General features: G+C 43.5%; 1 long non-coding RNA gene across 1 annotated transcript; it reads right to left on the reverse strand.

Moving 5' to 3' along the window:
* Positions 1–837: 837 nt before the first annotated feature.
* LOC142027813 (uncharacterized) lies at positions 838–14,077 on the reverse strand. Its single transcript, XR_012649297.1, has 3 exons — positions 14,026–14,077; positions 7,530–7,728; positions 838–1,237 (listed from the first exon to the last, which is right to left on the reverse strand). It is a non-coding gene; the product is annotated as an uncharacterized LOC142027813 (long non-coding RNA).
* Positions 14,078–19,529: the final 5,452 nt, after the last annotated feature.

The raw sequence follows: 19,529 nt of genomic DNA on the forward strand, positions 1-19,529 counted from the left end.
GGGAAAGGAGTGGGGAGCAATGGCATTAGTCCAGCTTGAGCAGCAGGATCGGCGCCTGGGGACAAAGCGCCTGCAGGAGGGCAGAGGTGCTGTCAGGTGAGACGCCCCTCTGCCACGGCACCCGGGGAAGCCAGGGGCATGGAGGGGAGCCCTCAACCCCCACCTCACCTCATGGTCTTGCAGTCGCTTTAGCAGAGAAGTCCCGACGGCCACAAAGGTAGTGACGGCCGCAGGGACAGTCCCCGTCACACCGCCTCTGTCCTCAGAACGCGCAGGTCTGGACTGGGAACGCACGCATGAGCAGAGAGCTGCAAGAAAAGAAAGAAATGGCTTTGCTGGCTGCAGGGCTTCGCGCCAGGGAGGGGTGAGGATCTTCCCAGACTGCCCCAGCACTACCAGCCTGTGCTGGGCTGTACTGGCAAGAGGGAAGTCAGTGGGATGAGGGGAGGGAGTCTTCCCCTCACCGCGGCAGTGGGAAGACCACCCTGGGGGACTGGGCCCATCCTGGGCTCCTCAGTGACAGAACGGCAGCGATGCGCTGGAGTGAGTCCAGCACAGGGGCCCTGAGCTGGCCAGGGGACGGACACGGGCTCCGCAAGGAGAGGCCGGCAGGGCTGGGGCTGGGCAGCCCTGACAAGAGCCGGCCAGCCCAAGTCACCTCTGAGCGGTCCCCAGCTGCCTCACGGAGGGCAGGGAGAGGATGGATCCAGGACCCTCTGGGACGTGCCTGGCAGCAGGATGAGAGGTGATGGGACGCAGCCCCCAGCACCCGGCTGGGACAGACACTGCCTCCAGCACGTATCAGACCCCAGCCTCCCACCAGCCCCTCACCTCTGAGCGCTCTCATCCTCCGCATGGGCAGCAGGATCCCACGGATCGACACGCTGCTCCTCCAGGCAAAAGCCATGAGCAACTGGGGCAGCACCAGCCCCAGGAGGAAGATGTAGAGCCCAACCACTGTGACCTCACAGAGGGCTCCGGTGACATGGGGACATGTGCTGGGGACGCAGCAGCACCCTGGGGACCCCCCAGGCCCAGAAATGCAGGATTTTCCATCCCTTGAATTTGCTCATGGTCCTCAAACAGTTTTAGCAAAGACTTGCTCCAGACAGCCCTTCCCAGCTCTGTCCCTGGGAAGACTGGGACTTCTTTTCTCTCTCAGAAGAGAAGACTTTTCCTTCGGCAGGGGACTGATACGGGTGGGGTGTCCCAGGCCCTTGTGCCTGAAGGCAGGAGTCTGGAGAAGAACAAGCAGCAGTGGATGGGGATCAAGTCAGGTGAAAGGCAGAACATTAAAGCAATTAAGTTTACTAAGAGTAAAGAAATGAGTCTTAGGACCATCAAGAAGAAGGAGAAATGTTTGTAGAGCACGCAGATGGAGTAGTGCTCACAGAAAAAAAGTACTATTTGCGAATAAAACAGGATAAGAGAAGGAGAAAAGTACACAAGCAAAGGGGTCTGGAACCAAGTAAGTTGCAGAGAACCAGCTTCTTGGGCTTTATACACTTGTGGTAGACCTACCTCTTCCTGCCACATCTTATTAAAGAGAATATATTTATTTTGCTTTTCCGTTCAGCATTTGTTGTTGATTTTCTTTTCTTGTTACAGACAAACCATTGTATATTTTGCTAATGAAATATATTTCAAGTTGTATAGTTGAATCCCAGCCTATTAATCAACAATGTAGAAAGCTATCTTTTGACTGCCAAATAGAGCACAAACTGCTCGAAGTGTTTTATTTTAATGCTCTATAAGTAGTGGCTAATACTTCAGCTATATAAAATGAGCTATTGATATTTCAGTGCATTCCTATTTGGAGTGCAGAAAGCTTCGGATTTTTTCATTTGTATGTAATTAGGCTCTAAATTTTAATTATTTGCTCTACAAAGAAGGTAGAGAGTAGAGATACAAACATAAACTTTCTCCTGTATCCTTGTCATTTAATTACCATCATTTCACAGTCTAAAATACAAAGCTTTTCTCAACCACCTAATGAATGAGGTTCTTGTGTAATTGAATGCAGGGATATGACTGAAGAGCAGTAACTTCTGTGTCATTTAAAAATATTAGTGGAAAACAAAGTATGTGAGCTTTACGGAATAGGCAACACTAGTGAGCAGTATATTTAGAATATCTTTCCTCTCAGGACCAGGAAAAACAAAAAAAATGTTTTTACTCAGTAGATATGACATATGCTTATATCTGTAACACTTACTTGTTCACCCTACTGAATAACGCTGTAAAAGTGCTTTTCTAGGTTTTCAAAGTTTTTGAAGTGCTTAATTCCAGCACCGGTAGAAGAGAGTAAAAAAGATTCCATCCTTCTTTGTGCACTATGATTTTGATTGATCACTTGCCAGTAAATTAATACTATACAAACCAGTGGACAGTAAAGGAATTGCATACATGGCGTTGAATGTACACTTTGAAAATGGTATTTTTCTTCTCCCCAACATTCTGAATGCTAATATATAGAAAATAAAATCTTAGCCTAAAGCTCCAGCCTCAGGCTGTGTCTTCAGAGACAATGATTACAATCTCTCTGTAAACTGAAAAATTTCAAATACAATTTTGAAGAAGAACAGAGAGACAGGAGAAGCTCAGTTTAAAGCTTCAAAGAATTTCTTGTTCAGTTAACTTACTTTTAACATATTTATTACTTTGGGGAGGAATTCATCTGCTGGATTTCAAATTTTCAAGCAGGATTTCCTACCTTTCTACATGATTTCCATTTTTTTCTCTCTACTAAGGGATTAAAACAAACCACTGCGGGGGTTTTTCCAATGGATTTTAGACTTAACTTTATTGCAAACAAATGTTACCAGTTATCCTCTCTATCCAGCTGGTTGGTTTTCTTCTTCTAGATTCCTAATATGCAGTCTCACAAACAAAAAAACCAAGATCCTTACTTGCTCCGCCCTAACTCTTACTATATGCTGCTGGTGCATCTGAATGAAAATATTTCACTGTATGAAAAACATATTTTTGACAAGCCAACAGCAATTTTTAAAAAAATTATAAATTCTCAGAATAGTAATTTATCCCACAGTTTGGATTTAAAAAATTGAAAAAGATCTCATCTGATGAGGTATTCATTTTAAGCTCACAACTCATGTATCAAATCAGTTTTCATAAATCTGAAAAAAAAAATAAAAATCATCTCTTTGCTGAAAAAAAAATGATAGACTTCAGCTAAAAGAGTTTTTCAGAAAGTCATGTGTGTCTGTAAAGAGATGCTTACAATAAAAGTGCCTCTTAGCTACAGTGGTCTTGTGTACTTAAGCACATCTACTTTGATTTGCAGCCAATATCCTGATATCAAACCAATTGTCCTTCTATGTTTTTCTTCTACTAAACTGTTGTTTGTTTTTTTTGATGACTGTAAGTAGTAGTGCACGTGACAGAGCTGATAAGGAATCCAAATTTCTGCCAGCCTGTGTCTACATCCTGTTTAAATAACCCCCTGTTAACTCCTATGGAAGCTGACGCAGCTGCAAGGAAGATACTATATAGTTCATTATGCCTTAAAAGACCTCGTCTGACTTGATCAGCTCATCCTAGTAGTACTTCTGGTAGTACTTCTGAAAAATAGCTTTATGGATAAGGACTTCAAAGTCAAGTTCTCAGGAACGTTTTTATTTCAGGAACCTTAATGAAGCATCACAGCTACAGCAGTTGCATGTTTCTGTTCTATCATTTCATTTTCCCATACTTGATGACTGACCACTTGAACAACCACAGTGCATTTAAAATTCATAAATGTATGTTAACATAATACTAGGGATGAAGTTCTTTTGCATGACATTGAGGGCAGAAGACAGGAGCAGAAAAGGGCTTCACAGTTACAAGAAGAACAAGATTTGGATTAGAAGCAACTCAAGCAGCCTGTTAACTCTTGAAGCACAATTTTTGTGAATTTCCCTTGTCATCACTTCAGAAACACTCTCTAAATTATGAGCACGTGCATGGTTTTGCATTCCCACTTTCTATTACCCATTGATATCAGAAGCTGAATTAAGTCTGACACTTTAACACTAATGGAAGGGATTACCCCATTGCATTTTGTCTAATCTTAATTTTCTTCTGTTTAACTTCAGAGTTAGCTATTCATTTTGCTTTGGTATTATTGTTTCTGGTTTTTGTTGTCTTGTTTACCACTTCCTTTAACTTTGAATTCCCCCTAGGGGTTGATTAGCAATGTGCAATTTAATGGGGAAAATGACTACTTCCTTGCCTTGCAAGATTTAGAAATGGCAATTATAAAAAGTTCCCATTCCAGCTTTTGCTCTGAAACCAAGTCTTTGAAACAAAACTCATACTGCCTATCTTCAGCAATATTGTTTTGTGAGCTCTTCAGCAAGCCATTTCTTATAAAATTCACAGTAAGGACGACATTTTTTGCTTTGTGTCCATACAGGGACACAAATTTGCTTTTCAACTCTCAAAAATTCCACATCTTTACAGATTTTAGACTAATTTCAGGCTGCCTGACTGCCACAGTTTGTGTGCTGCCTGATTTGTTACGTTTGCTGCCAAATCCCCTGTTCAACTACGCTTATACGTCCCAGTAGCATTCTTCATGAGGACACATTGCAGGAGACGAGAAACTTTATTCCTTGCATTACCTCAATTACACATGTCCATCCTTAGGTTCTTTACAATCATATAGTATCTGCAGATATACTGATGATCTGCGTACTGGTATATGCAATGTACATTGTTTCTTTTTATAGCATTAATGATACTCAGCTTATCAGATGGAGAACATTTTCCTACTATGATGACATTTTTTAGTGCATCATAATACTTGTGTGTATCTTTCCACTCTCTTCTAAATATCTCTATGTTTTTTGTTTGAATTTCCTGGTATTTTCACATTTCCTTGAGCTTGTTTGCAGTCATGGTTTGAGACTCTCGAGTTTTAAAAAAACATGAGATCTTGTAATATCTTTCAGGCTCTTGAACAGGAGCCGGATCTCAGGGAGCAGGAATGGATGGACTCTCCAAGGAGATGTGGAAGGTTCATCTGCAATAGTTTGGGAACTCCAATAGGACCCAAAGGGATACTGTAAGGATAGTAAGGATTCTAACATTGTATGTTCACTCTCGAGATCTCCATATGACCTAAATGGACCTAAATTTCAAAACAACTTCTACTATATGAAAATGTTAATACGAGAATGCTCTCAGGGAAGGATCTCCAGTCAGTGAATGTACTGTTGAGATAAAGAACACCATCTGGACTAAAGAGCAACCTGTGAGAGATACTAGGCCACTAGATAGTCTCAACTAACTAAACGGACAAGAGTAATGTCCTGTATGTATCACACAGCTACCACACTCAAAAAGCCCCACAGATAGACTGTATCACTTCCAGATAAATCCCTGATGCTTTTGAGATTGACACTGGTCTAGAGAAGGAAAAGAGTAAATAAAATGGGCTAGGGACTAATCTCTGGTTCGCAGGTTGGCAACACAGCAGTTTCTACTCACTTGCCAGAATTTTTTTTGTCCTCAAAATAGTACAGTAACATCTAAAGTGCCTATTGGGAACAGATCCTAGCATATGCTGTTGACTCAAGCCACTCCTGAGAACTGTCTGGGAGATTACTAGGTTGGAGCAGATCAAAACTATGCCAGAGTATGCTAGCAATAAAAACGCATGGATGACTTCTCAGCAGTGCTCGAGCCCTTGCCATTCACTGTTTCACTCACTTGTAAATACACAAGCTAGGTGACCAAGACTAATGCACTGAAGTTGTCTTACTGAAAACAGCAGCACCAAAACTGTCACTGCTTTTCTAACATACAGCATGATTTCTGTATGCCTGCTATGATGCATGTGCTTATACAAGACTCAGCAGGACTCAGTTGCAGTATCGAAGTCAGACTGAGGAGTCTTTAGAAAAGTATTTCTTGGCACAAATTTCACCTCTTTTTGTATAAGCACTAGCTGGGGTCCCAATTTTCACATGTCAAGACAAGTGCTACTTTTCATATGAAGATTTAAGTCATACAGCCTTATGCAGATCTGGCAAGAAACTATAAATGTAAAGACACAAGAACTGATGAAGCTGAGGTTGACAGGGAACATCCTAGCTAGAATATTATCCAGGGAACTGCTGAAGCTGCCGATCTCTGTCATCTTTTCAAAGTCACATGTAGCACAAAAGAGGGCCTTCTTCAGAAATTAATGGCTCCATAGATAAAACAATGGATTAGATCAGTTTCTCAGGAACTCTTTAAGTTCTCTGTCCTCTGCTCTGATAGGTGTTGATTCAAGATCTCTCTGTACTCAGAAGCTCTACAGTTGGATACCCCGGCAGGAGCAGTGGGGGACAGCAGCCAGGCAGACCAACACCTACTCCTTGTTCTCTCCGTTAAGTCGATAAACCTGAAGGAGCATAAAAGTGACTCCTCTGAGAGCAAAACCAGAATGGGATGAAGGGGCCTGAGATTTTTAGAACTGGTCTCCCATATATCAGAACGATGTAGCAGGAAACACTTTCTTTTGATCCCAATTCACAGTTCCTTCATAGCCAGAAGAAATTTCATTACAGGAATTTTCAAACCACTAAACTGGCAAAAAGGCATACAAGCCTTTTTATTCCTTCTTCTCCTTTTATACTTGTTCCATAAAACCATTTCCCACTCTCCAGCTCACGATCTCTCTAAGCAGGAAAGTCCTATCTGCCACACACTTGTCATAACCTAGGTAGGATATGACAAAGTTTCAAATACATCAGTATTTATAAAATTAGAAATGTCAAACTGCAGAAAAGAAAAATAAAAAGGAAAAAAAGGGTGGTGGGGTAAAAATCAGTTTCTACCTTGACTGTTAGGCTCTTAAGCTGCCAGTATTTAACATTAATGTTTCTACTTCAGGCTCATGATTGCTACAGTTCTGCCATTTGTGGATATCAGTGTGAGATTATCTGCCTTTCACCAGCTCAGGCAATCCACTTCTTGATGGATATGATTTTATTTTACCTTTTAATGTTTAAAATGGTGAGAATCCAGCCCTCCAAGCTATCATTACGCTTCTCTTGATTTAAATACAAGAAGTTAGCTCCACTGGTACATTCATCCACAGGAACGTTAGCACTTCCAACTTCATAGACAACCATAAATTATTTCTGTCAACAGCAAATTACTAAACATAGTACAACACTCTATGAAAGACAAAAAGAATGCACACAATCAGCATTTCCCTTTATGACTATGAAAAGCTCTAACAGCAGATAAGCCTGAACTAAACATCAATCAAATCTGGACCCCAAACAGGGTATGGCTTATGATATGTCACACATCTGGACTCGACTATCGAAAGCAATCATGCACTTAGGAAATTTGAGGCTGTTATGCAGAGGTTTAACTAGAGTCTTGGCAACTCAATTTGGGACATGAAAGGTATTTGCACTACAGTACCAGGTGCAGTAAAGGAAACTGGTCTTGCAGTTCGATTCCAACACCGCGTCCGCAAACAAAACAAGGCAGCTACGTGTGAGGAACGTGGATGGAAATCTCACCTGCCATCCTGAAGTTACGCTGTGGCATTTCGTCACTTCTTGTCACTTTCCTCGGGCTTGGTAAAGCCTTTGCAGAGTCTGAAGCAAAGGCCCATAGCTTCTTCCTGTTTGTAACAGTGGATGCCTGGGTTTTGGCAGGTTGGTTTGCTGTGGGGCACCACTTGTACCCTCGATTTGCCTTCACACATGCGTCCTTGTACTAAAAAAGGAAAATTGCCAGTCATGACGTTATACTATCCACAGGGCAATAGAGTGCACTGCTTGTAAGAGCATTTAATACAGCAAATAATCCTTAAATATCTTGATTTTTTTGACAGTTTAGTCACGTGCTTAGAGTCTGACCGCCAACACAATCTAACAAGAAGAACTATTAAGATAAGTAGAGCTGCATTTAAAAAAGTGGGGGTTCTCTTTCCTCTCCTGAGGGTTTATCACCCAGAGCAGGCTGAAGTTCTGATCCTGCAAACTGCTCCCCAGTGCTTGAATGCTCACTCTGGGAAACAAATTCTTTGGCAGGTCCAATCTTTGTTTACTTTCTAGTTTGAATGAAATGAAAGCAGACGTTTAGCAATAAATGCAGCATGATGCTCCTTTACCTCATACTCCTTTTCCTCTAATAGATCTGTACCTTAGACTAGTTGAGGATATTCTTTCCCAAAGCAGGCACTGAAAACCACTTAACCGTTTAACTGTGAAACACGTTACCACATCAGGTGTGTGCCGTTGGTGGAGCGGAGACTCCCCGGCCACCCAGCGCTGTTTTGCCTGCTTGTTACTTGCTACAATAAACCTTGATTGGATTATCCCCGGGCTGGCGTACAAATTTTCATCATAACTTATAACAATTTGGTGCCGTGACTCGGATAAGGTTAACTTCGTTTGGAATCTAAACTCTGGGGAGGCGCCCCATCCTTGGATGGCCCCGGAGTGGACGATATCCTTTCCAAGACCCTTACCTCCGAACTCTAAATTTGGCAAGCAGGCAAAAGAACACTGCAGTACCCCATAATTTTCGTGCACGAGGATCCGGACGAAGACTCCAGGTTAAGTGAGTATTGAAAGCGTTTCCCGTTCAGTCGGGGTGGGTTTCCCAAAGTGTGCATAAACGAGACGCTCCCGAGAGGAGCAAAGTGAGTGCGGACCCTCTTGTAGTGCGGTTCTCATTTCCCACGAGGGCATGAGCCACGAACGAGGGGCACGTGTGTGTGTGTGAGAGAGAGGCACTTCGGAAGATGGGGCAGAAGAAAAGCAAGCCTTCTGACTCCATGGTGGGTTCCCCGGGGTGTAGGTCGCCTGGGAAGAGGGATGACTCCATAGGGAATCCTAAGGTCAGTCTCCCTATGATACCGCCAGATAGTCCTTTAGGGTAATGATTGCCCATTGGGATGACTGGCTGCCCAGACAGGGCAAAAGCAGAGAGAAAATGATATATTAATGCATACAGGGGTGGGGTGGTAAACAAATTAGAGGAGATCAGGTATTTCGGCCTGTTTTGGGGACGTTTGACGATTGGATATGTCAAGCCTTAAACATATATGTAAATTCTAAGGAACCCTTGACTTTAGAAGAGAGTGAATATGCTCATTTATGGATAAAATTAGATACCCAAATCCATGTATTTGCTCTAAGTGAAAAGAACCATAAAAAAAAAAAAAAAAAAGAACTAAAAACCCCGAAGAACTTCCCACACCTCCTCCCCCTTATGTTCCCCCTACACTCGCACCTGACCCAACCCCCCCCTTCCTCCTCTTCCCCGACAGCCCCAGCCCCAGACTTAGACCCTCCGAGTTCCCCTGAGGAGAACAGGGGAATAACGAGGAGTCAGACCAGAAAGAAAAGCAGTTAGAAGAAAGATTATACCCCTTGAGAGAAATAGCTATAGGGGGTCCACAGCCTGGCATGGGATTTGTGTCAGTACCTTTGAATTCCGGAGATGTAAGGGAATTCAAGAAGGAGATGGGGAACCTTTTAGAAGGCCCCTTGGGAGTATCCGAAAGGTTGGACCAGTTTTTGGGTCCTAATATATATATACCTGGGAAGAGTTACAGGCAATTTTAAGTATACTATTCACAACAGAGGAAAGGGAAATGATTCGAAGAGCAGGAATGAGAGTTTGGGATCAGCAGCACCAACACGGTCCAGGCGCAGATATTAAATGGCCACTACAGCGGCCAAACTGGGATAACCAAAATGCAGAACATAGAACTCATATGGCAGATCTGCGCATTATAATTGTTCAAGGCATTAAGGAATCTGTTCCTCGAGGACAGAATATTAATAAAGCATTTAGTGAACACCAGAAGAAAGATGAGACCCCCACTAAATGCTTAAAGAAGATTAGGGGGGTCAGGGGATCTATTTGCTGGGGACCCCTAAGAAAACAGAGCCCTTGATAAAATTAAAATTACGTCCCCAGCATCAAGAAGTAGAGTTCCTTGTGGACTCTGGGGCAGAGAGATCTAGTGTCCAGTTAGTGCCCCGAAGATGCACACTGTCCTCGGAGAAATTACAAGTAATAGGAGCAAAAAGGGAACCGTTTCAGGTACCACTAATAAAGGGAGTAAAAATAGAAGCTCCATCTCGACTTGGAATAGGATCCTTTTTGTTGGTACCTGAAGCAGAATCTAATTTACTGGGAAGAGATTTAATGATTGAATTGGAAATTAATTTGGAAATAAAAACCAAAGAAATAGCAGTAAAATTGTGTGTCTTGACAACGGAGGATGAAGCTAAAATTAACCCCGAAGTGTGGTACACTCCAGAGTCAGTAGGACGATTAAACATTGCTCCATTTGAAGTCACTATTAAGAACACGGAAATTCCAATTAGAGTCAAACAATATCCCATGGCACAAGAAGGTAGACATGGATTACAGCCTGTAATCGAAAGGTTGTTACAGCAGGGATTATTAGAACCTTGCATGTCACCACACAATACCCCCATTCTGCCCATAGAGAAGTCAGATGGCTCCTATCGCTTAGTTCAAGATTTAAGGGAAGTAAACAAAAGAACTGTTACCAGGTTTCCAGTCGTAGCTAATCCGTATACGTTGTTGAGCCAACTTTCCCCGGAATTGAAGTGATACAGTGTTATAGACTTGAAAGATGCCTTCTGGGCTTGCCCCTTGAAGGAGGAATGTAGAAATTATTTTGCCTTTGAATGGGAAGATCCAGAAACCCACCGGAAACAACAATTAAGGTGGACTGTACTTCCACAAGGATTTACAGAATCACCAAATTTGTTTGGGCAAGCTCTGGAACAAGTACTAGAAACTTTTGAATCAACCTCAGAGGTAACTTTAGTGCAGTATGTAGATGATCTGTTGTTAGCTGGGGAAGATCAAGAGACTGTTAGAAATGAGAGCATTAGATTATTGAACTTTTTAAGCCTGAAGGGGTTCAAGGTTTCAAAGTCTAAATTACAGTTTACTGAAGAGGAAGTAAAATACTTAGGACACTGGCTGAGTAAGGGAACTAAGAAATTAGATCCTGAACGAGTGAATGGTATCTTATCCCTCCAGGCACCAACAAGCAAGAGACAGATAAGGCAGTTGTTAGGACTTTTAGGGTACTGTAGACAAGGGATTGAAAATTACAGCAACAAAGTGAAGTTTTTGTATCAGAAATTAGTAGGAGTAAGATTAATAAAACGGACTCAGAAGGATGAACAGAGTCTAGAAAGCCTCAAAGCTGACCTTGTAAATGCTCCGGTATTAAGTTTACCCGATACTAAACGACCGTTTTATTTGTTTGTGAATGCAGAAGGAGGAACAGCCTTTGGGGTATTAACCCAAGAATGGGCTGGAAGAAAGAAACCTGTAGGTTATTTTTCCAAATTATTAGATCCAGTTAGTAGGGGATGGCCTACTTGCCTACAAGCTATAGTAGAAGAAACATTTGACTAAATTAATCATTGAAACTAAAATGAACCGGATAAAATGTTTACCATTAGCACTATTAAATGTAAGGACACAACCCAGAGCAAACACTGGGATTTCTCCTTTTGAAATGTTATAGGGGATGCCCTATGACCTAGAAATGCCGATTGAACACCCAAAGATAGAAGAAAAATTCTTACAGGAGTATATCATTAAACTCATGAAGAGACGGCAAGAACTAATAAAGAAGGGACTGATAGTGCAGAGGCCACCATTAGATATTGCAATACACAAAATTATGCCTGGAGATAACGTATTGATCAAAACTTGGAAAGAATCATCTCTAACTCCCTGTTGGGAGGGACCGTTTCTTGTTCTGCTTACTACAGATCCTGCAGTCCGGACTGCCAAAAGAGCATGGACTCGTGCAAGCAGAATCAAAAGACCAATGCAGAATTCTCACTGGGAGGCGACCAGAGACCCTGACAGCTTGAAAATTAAGTTCCGAAGAAAAGCGGATGAGTGAGACTATCTTTTGTAAAGATCCTCACTGTATATGTTATCCCTTTGTATGTTACAGGTGTAAACTCTGTAGAGAAAAGTGGTGCACACATTGCTCCTATGGGTATTCCCCTCTAGTGGTATTTGCCACGAATGTTATTATTACAAACGGGAATTAACTGAGCAAGCATTACGTGTGGGAGTATCAACCGGGAAAATTACAAAGGACTCCAAAGAGTGGTGGGATATTTTTGCTAAAGGCATAAACCCTGAGAGGTGTTGTCTTTACGCCAACGAGCCGTGTTCAACGAAGGCTGAAATACTGCCAATATCTTGCAGACGAACAGTGGTCAGAGTGGGGTGGGGAGCTTGGAAAGTGAAGGATAAAAACTGGGACGCATATAAGTCAAAGCGAATCAAATATAAAGGAGGTTCCCCTGAAGAATACGACTGCTGCCGAGAAGATGGTACACCTCACTGCTCTAAGCAACAGAGTAGGCAGAGAAGAAGGCAGAGACGTACTGCTGTTCGGATTAAAGTTGATGAACCACCTCCAGAGAAGGCTCACGGAGCCTCTTGACTTATTACTCCCAAACAAAACGTCCTCAGAGCTTCCCCGAAGTCTCCCATCTCTCACCAGGGGTAAAGACAAAAACCAAAATGATTATCAACAACCTCGGAATACCTGTCGCAAGGGTAAGGGTACACCACTTTTCTTGAACTTAAGATTAAGCATTTGGATGATAAGACTGTTACTAATGCTGATAGGGATAACCCAAGGTAAAGGGAACCCCCACCAACCTTATAAATGGACGCTCTATAGGTGGGAGGATCAAATGATATTACAGCAAGTAATTGCTACCGGGGCCCCAAGTTTTAATCAATCGTTATGTCAACTCGTACCCAGAGACCCATGTCTACATAACTTAGGCTTTTAGTTTTGTCCTAGTTCTCATAATGTTAATATTAACCTTTGCACCTTGTATATTGAATAGAATTACTGGATTGATAAAAAATCGATTAGAAGCTGTACACCTAATGTTGATAAGAAGACACTATAAGCACCTAGAAGAAGACGAAATTGTTAAAGAAACTCCCCTTCTCTCCCTAGCTCGAGAAGCTCTTGCCCAGTTTGAGGAACAAAATAAGAAAAACAAAAAGGGGGAATTGTAATAAACTTTGCATAACCAATTTGTTCATCAAACCTGTTGATTGTTAAAATATATTGATCTCTACAACTTAGTAACTAAGCTGCTTTTAACTGTAATAACCACAGTAACAAGTGCAGAAACTAGATATTGAGCTAAGTAAGCAGGATGAGCCAGTCTTGATTACCTTATCATATAGCTCCTCAAGAGCAGTTTTCTGAGAAAATAAGGAACTGGTCCCAGAAACCGGCCAAGGCCGATTCCGTGGCTTGGATAGATAAACTTGAGGGAGTGTCCCCTTGGAACTAATCGTAATACCTCTCGGAACTAATTGTAATACCTCTTGGAATTAATTTTAATGCAAAGCGGGAATAGGTCATGCATATGTATAGGCGTACCTGCAACTCCCATACATATGTAACACTTAACTGTTTAACTGTCAAACACGTGACCACATCAGGTGTGTGCCGTTGGTGGAGCGGAGACTCCCCGGCCACCCAGCGCTGTTTTGCCTGCTTGTTGCTTGCTACAATAAACCTGGATTGGTTTATCCCCGGGCTGGCATACAAATTTTCGTCGTAACTTATAACAAAGACGCAGCGTGCCTTGTGGCAGGATCACCATCGCAAGTGTATCGCTTGCATTCATCTCCATCTTAATCTGCCGGCTGGCACTTGCTCCCTCCAGGCTGTAGCCGGGATAAAAGCGATGCAGTTTACAAGAAGCACAGCACCGTGTGAGCCCGCTGTGTATTTATAAAAACGGCTACAAATACTAAAGCTCTGCAGGGACCGCTGACCCACACAGAGGCTGTGTTTTCTGAAGAGGGAGTCTGTGTGAAACCCACAAACCCAGGACTGCGACCCCCCTCACCCTGCCCCTTCTCTCCTTCCCTCAGCCGGGCCCGGCTCCCACACCCCCACGCCCGCCCAAGGGCCTCGCTCGCCTCACGGGCAGCCCCAGCCCTCACCTCAGCCGGGCCGCAGCTGGAGCAGAGACTGCAGAGACCAACATGGCCGCCCGGCAGCCCCGTGCCCCAGGACTACAGCTCCCAGCATGCCCCGGGGCGCTCCTTCCTGCTGCCTGACCCTGCAGGGACACCGTCCCCGGCCCGGCCCCGGCCCCCGCAGGCCTCATGGCCGCCTGCCTGGGGGAGGACGAGGGCGAGGGCGAGGACGAGGACGAGGATGAGGACAAGGAGGAGGGGAAGGACAAAGGGGCAGGACGATGAAGCCCCGTGGGGCAGGAACCTGTGAGTCAGGTTCCCTTCTGCACTCAGCATGAAAGGCCTTGTGAGATATTGTCCTGACACAAAGAACCCCAAACATTCATGAAATGCAAATCAGACCCATACCTCCAATCCCACATGTAATGAGGTAAGAGAGATTTTACAATAGCCAATATATTTTCAGCCTGTATCTCAAGATAAGATGATAGCTTTTTCACAGACTTTGAGCAATACAAAAACCAGGACTAAAACACCCTACCAAACACCACAAGATCCAAGATAGAAATCACAATTTTTGCTGGGTAACATCAACACCACCTTTTTTCTTTCCTTCTTGAAAGACTTCCATTCTTCTACCGATTTTATTATTTTCCCGTGAAACAGAAGTGTTCTAGATGCTTGTCTTATAAAAAGGCTTTAGTGAATAACTCTAGTTTTAAAGATTACAACCAAATGATCTTTTTCTTCTTTCCTGCTGAGATTCCTGACTTTTGTAAGCCTCTGGATTTCACCTCTACTGCAGGAGAACAATAAAAAACTTCTTGCTTATGAATTTTTAAAATGTGAAATGCAAGTACAAGATGAATAGAATTTTGAACACACACTATTACACTATGAGCGATTACCCACAAAAAGTAGGGAACACATACAAATGCTTAGGCATTTAAGATGATTGCTACCCCTGTCTCACAAAGCCATTTTTTTCCTGCTGCTTTATTCCACATTCCCTTGGTTGTAAGTTAGTTCGGTGCATCCTTCTTTGCACTGTAGCTGTTTTCTTCCTTCAGAAATGAAGGGGAAAAACCTATGTATGTTCTTTCTGTTTATCCATCGGTAACATACCTATAGCTCCTCTGCTAATTTTTTTTAAACTTTTTGTGCCTTGAATTCACTTAAAGTGTATATTCCATATAAACCCCATTTTCCCTTTATAAACTATAAATAACTGCTATATCAAATCTTGTTGACTGGGTATATGGATTTCTGATATTTTGGTTTATGAAACAAAAGCAGCCACCTGAAAACTTCACAGTGTTTCATGTCTAATTGCCTGAGTTATTTAACTGTCACCTCACTTCACTTGCTTCAGGAATGATACGTGAGGATGTACTTACTGATTAAAATGACAATTAAGGTAGGTTACCATCACATATCTGTACGAAACTTTGAACATGCTGTGTTTCTCAGCTTTTACAAATGCTGCTATATTTACATGCAACATAGCTGAAATTTGACCATGAAAAATGTATCCCTCACACATAACAATACAAAGTGTTGAGTGAGGCACATTAAAACAAAGATGTGTTCACCTAATTCTAACGTCTTTATAGTTTAAAAATCACCTACTAAAAAGCTATGAATGTTTTGCCTGTGAATACAAGAATTAGCTGCTTTTTTTTCCTCCAAAGAAAGCAACAGGCCTGCCTGCCAGTTTCCGGGCAATTGCAGTTGGTATTTGAACAAGCTTTCTCCTTCTGAATACAAAAGAACAATTAACTTGAAATCTAGAAGTGAGACTAGAGTAAGGGGGTATATACCCACTACAATCTATTGCAAAGCCATCTGCAAGGTTCCACATGAGATGATTGTTTTGTACAGAACAAAAAATAAATAAACAAAAAAGCACACGCAGCATTCACTTCACCTCCAGACTTCTAAGTGAAAAGATGTATGTAACCTGGGATGCAGTGAACTATCTAAGGGAAATCGGGCCTGATAATCAACCTCTTTCATGTTTGTCTTACAAAAGCAAGGCTTATCTTTCTATTTGTTTGACAGACCCCAATTAGAATGAGTCCCAATTTTAACATGAGTTCTGCAGAACAAAACTCCAGGTAGTTGGGTGTTTGTATTGCAATTCTCACTCCAGATCAGCCCTCTTCTATTTATTGAGGAGCAGGTGCTGAGAGAGAAAGCAAACTGTCTTGCCTTGTTTGGAACAACAACACCATCCTTAGCAATGATGTACCTTCATGAGTAAATTGACTCATGTGGGTAACTTCTAACTTGGCTGCATAATTATGCAAGCAACTTCATGGGATTAGTGGCATAAGTAAGTGCTCACTAGAGTAACAAAAAGGGCTTCATACATTAACATTGTTTTTCTTTCCCTTCAATGTAAGGCTCCTGTAACTTGTAATGCAACACAACAGCAAGCAAACATCAAGAAAAAAAACCAAAACAAACAGAAAACCCCAAATATGGGCTAACTTAACAGAGCATGCAGGCAGTAAAACTTCTTACTCAGAATCATCCTGGCAAGACGGCCATTCTGTAGGATGAGCTAGCATGAACTGTCCAAAGAGTAACCGCAGTGTGCACTGTTGCTATCCTAGCAGGAACTCTGCTGCACACAGTGAATTTTTCCTGCTGGAAAATGTCAGTTGTATCCCAAAACATGGTGTTTTCGTTTTGGTTTTTTCCTTCATGGATGTGTAAGTACTTTACCAAAAAAACCTGTACTCAGTAGTTTATCGTATTTAGTTCACATCCCACATTTCTCATGTCGTTAGAGCTTATGGGACTGTTATTTACTCACAAAAGCCTACTGAAGTGATGTTAACCTGTACACTGTAGTGCATTGCTTCTACTTCTGAAGACAAAGTCCAAATAAAAGGCAGGAATGCCCTTCATTGCAGAGGAAAAAATACAGCTGCCACAGTGATTCCTTCTGTTGCTCCTGATGCTGTATATATTAACATCAACATCTGCTGACATTGGCAAAGAGCAACATGGAACTAGACTTACCATCAAGAAATCATGTTTTTGTGTGATAAATAGGCAGCAGCAGCTGTTTTTACAGCTGGGAGATTTCATCTAACTGCGGGACCAGACACAGTCACTTCTTGGACATTCCAGATTGTCTTGAACAGTGCTAGAATGAACAGAGAACAGAAAGAAATGCTGAAATTGCAACTTTTCTTATGGTAAGTTGCAGTAGTATTGGCATTCTTCTGAGTCTTCTTCCACGTGCTGCCCAATTCTTTTTTTGTGTGCTGTACTATGAGAATGTCTTCAAGGCACCTTGATAAAGGACATGCTCAGGACTACACTTCTCTCAGATTCTGTGCTTGACTGCTTCCTCTGTGTTCCCGACCAGTTAAGTTCTCAAGGTTATACCCCAGCTTCATCCCACTGGCCCAGAATAGGAGAACCACAAATTACAGTAACTTTTCTGGGTATGACGGGAACAGGCAGCCCCACGCTCACCGTGCAGCTCATCTCCACACATTTTCTTGAGACGCTTTTCTGACTGCAGCACCATGAGCGCTTGGAAAGCCTCTCCTGCTTGTTTTGCCTGCCAACAAACCACTTCAAAGACTTCAGCCCTCTGTTGTCTGCTCACATGCTACCCCACGGGATGGCCACGTGCTCGTACCTGTAATGCACTCACAGAAGAGGATCGAGAGGGCTGTGAAAGTGGTACCAGCTGCAGGTGAAATGACTTATGTAAGGGATTTTTCTATTTGGAGAAGATCATAAAACAATAATATTTTGGGCTACCAATAAAAAGACAGTTTTGTGATAAAATAGGAAGTTTTAGGCTCCCTTCCTCCCTCCAAACAGTGAGCAGCAGCCTCTAGACAGGAGCATGGAATAGTCCTGACCAGAGTCAGCATTGCATCACATGGACCTGGTCTAAAATAGCTCTAACAAAATCCCAGCCTCAGAGGAGAAAGCAGCAGCAGCAGCAAAGATAAATCCTGTGATTATAACCAGAGTGAGGTTGTAAAGTCAGTATCTCTCTTCAGGAAAGTGACCATTAAGACTATGGCTTCAGTTTCTGTCCTGGGGCCTTTTCAAGCTGGTTAGGTCATTGTTTTAGAAGTTTGAGGTTTATTCAGGAAGAGATCAATTCACGAATGGATCATATATTTTAGCTGATCAAGAGAATAAGTGGCACATGGCTATGTCTGTTAGTGTGTGAGCCCATGTCCGTAGAAGCCCCGTCGACAGCTTCACCAAGATTACCTTCTCACAAGGCCATTCTTCAATGACCTTCAGACGGTTCAAAATACACAGCCTATCTTAATGCCACTATCCAGGAGAGGATGTTTGTCCCAGCTAGTGTTGCATGGTCTGAGAGCTGTCTTTCTCAGGGACGAATCGTCTAGGGTGAAAGTGGTTTTCGTCTTAATGAGGGCAGAGCAAAAGTGTGATGCTGCACAGACTCTCCCTCTCGTGGGGAGGGAGGTCCATATTGGTGTCTGGGTCCAGACCATGACATTCCCTTTCTCTTGCAGTGTGAAGTGTTGAGGCACACAGAGCAATGCAGAAAGCACAAAACACCAAGTTACCGTTACCAAGTTGGAAACTGTATCTGCACCCTATCAGCATGGTCATCTTCTTTCTCACTGTCCCATGCCAAGAGAGAGCCTCCCCAATTTGACCACTGCTTTGGCTAGAGAAAACCCACACAATTCTAATCCTCATCGCAGTGGCACAGGGAGATGTGCATGAAGGGCGGGAATGGGAAGGGTGCTACATAGACAAGCAAGGGGAATCCAGGGATAGCCACACACTTGTGACTAAGACACAGTGGCTTAGGGAAATGCACAGTTCTGGGGCATGAAGGTCCTAGCAAGAAAGACTGCAGAAGTCCCAAGCCCTTCCCCTCTGCTCTGTCGAGCCCTGGGCTCCCCAGTGCCAGGCAGAGACGGCCACATTGGAAAGAACTCTCCCCCCAGTGCCCCTCCCACTTTCCGTTGGGCTCAGAATGTTGGTCGTTGGGCTTAGAATGTTGGTCGTTGGGCTTAGAATGTTGGTCGCTGGGCTCGGAATGTTGGTCAGTTGGAGCCCACGGCCGCCAGAGACAGCAGCACGGAGCTGTGCTGGCACGCAGGAGCGCTGGGAGGAGGCAGGATCTGACCGAGCGGCACCGAACCGGCACCGGCACCTCGCCTCCCATCCCCGCTGTCGCCGACTGGCCCGCGTCCTCGGTCCACGGCGAGGGTCCTCCTCTCCCGGGCAGGATGGGCCAGGCCAACTGCTGCTGCGGCTCCAGGTGAGCTCTCCCTGTGCCTCGGGGGCACGGCCGGGACCCGCGGTGGCAGCGGCCTTTCTCATGCCCGCCGCTCTCTGCTCTGCAGGGAGGCTCTCGCCGACGCCGAGGCGGTGCTGAGCGCGGACGTGCGGCTGACCCGGGGCCGCAAGAGGAGCGAGAGACGCCTTCTCCTCCTCCAGGAGGAACTGGTGATCGCCAAGTTGCAGTAAGACCCTCAGAGCCCAGCTGCCTTTCCCCCAGC

This window comes from Buteo buteo, unplaced genomic scaffold, assembly GCF_964188355.1.
Source record: "Buteo buteo unplaced genomic scaffold, bButBut1.hap1.1 HAP1_SCAFFOLD_58, whole genome shotgun sequence".
In the NCBI taxonomy this organism is placed as follows: Eukaryota; Metazoa; Chordata; class Aves; order Accipitriformes; family Accipitridae; genus Buteo; species Buteo buteo.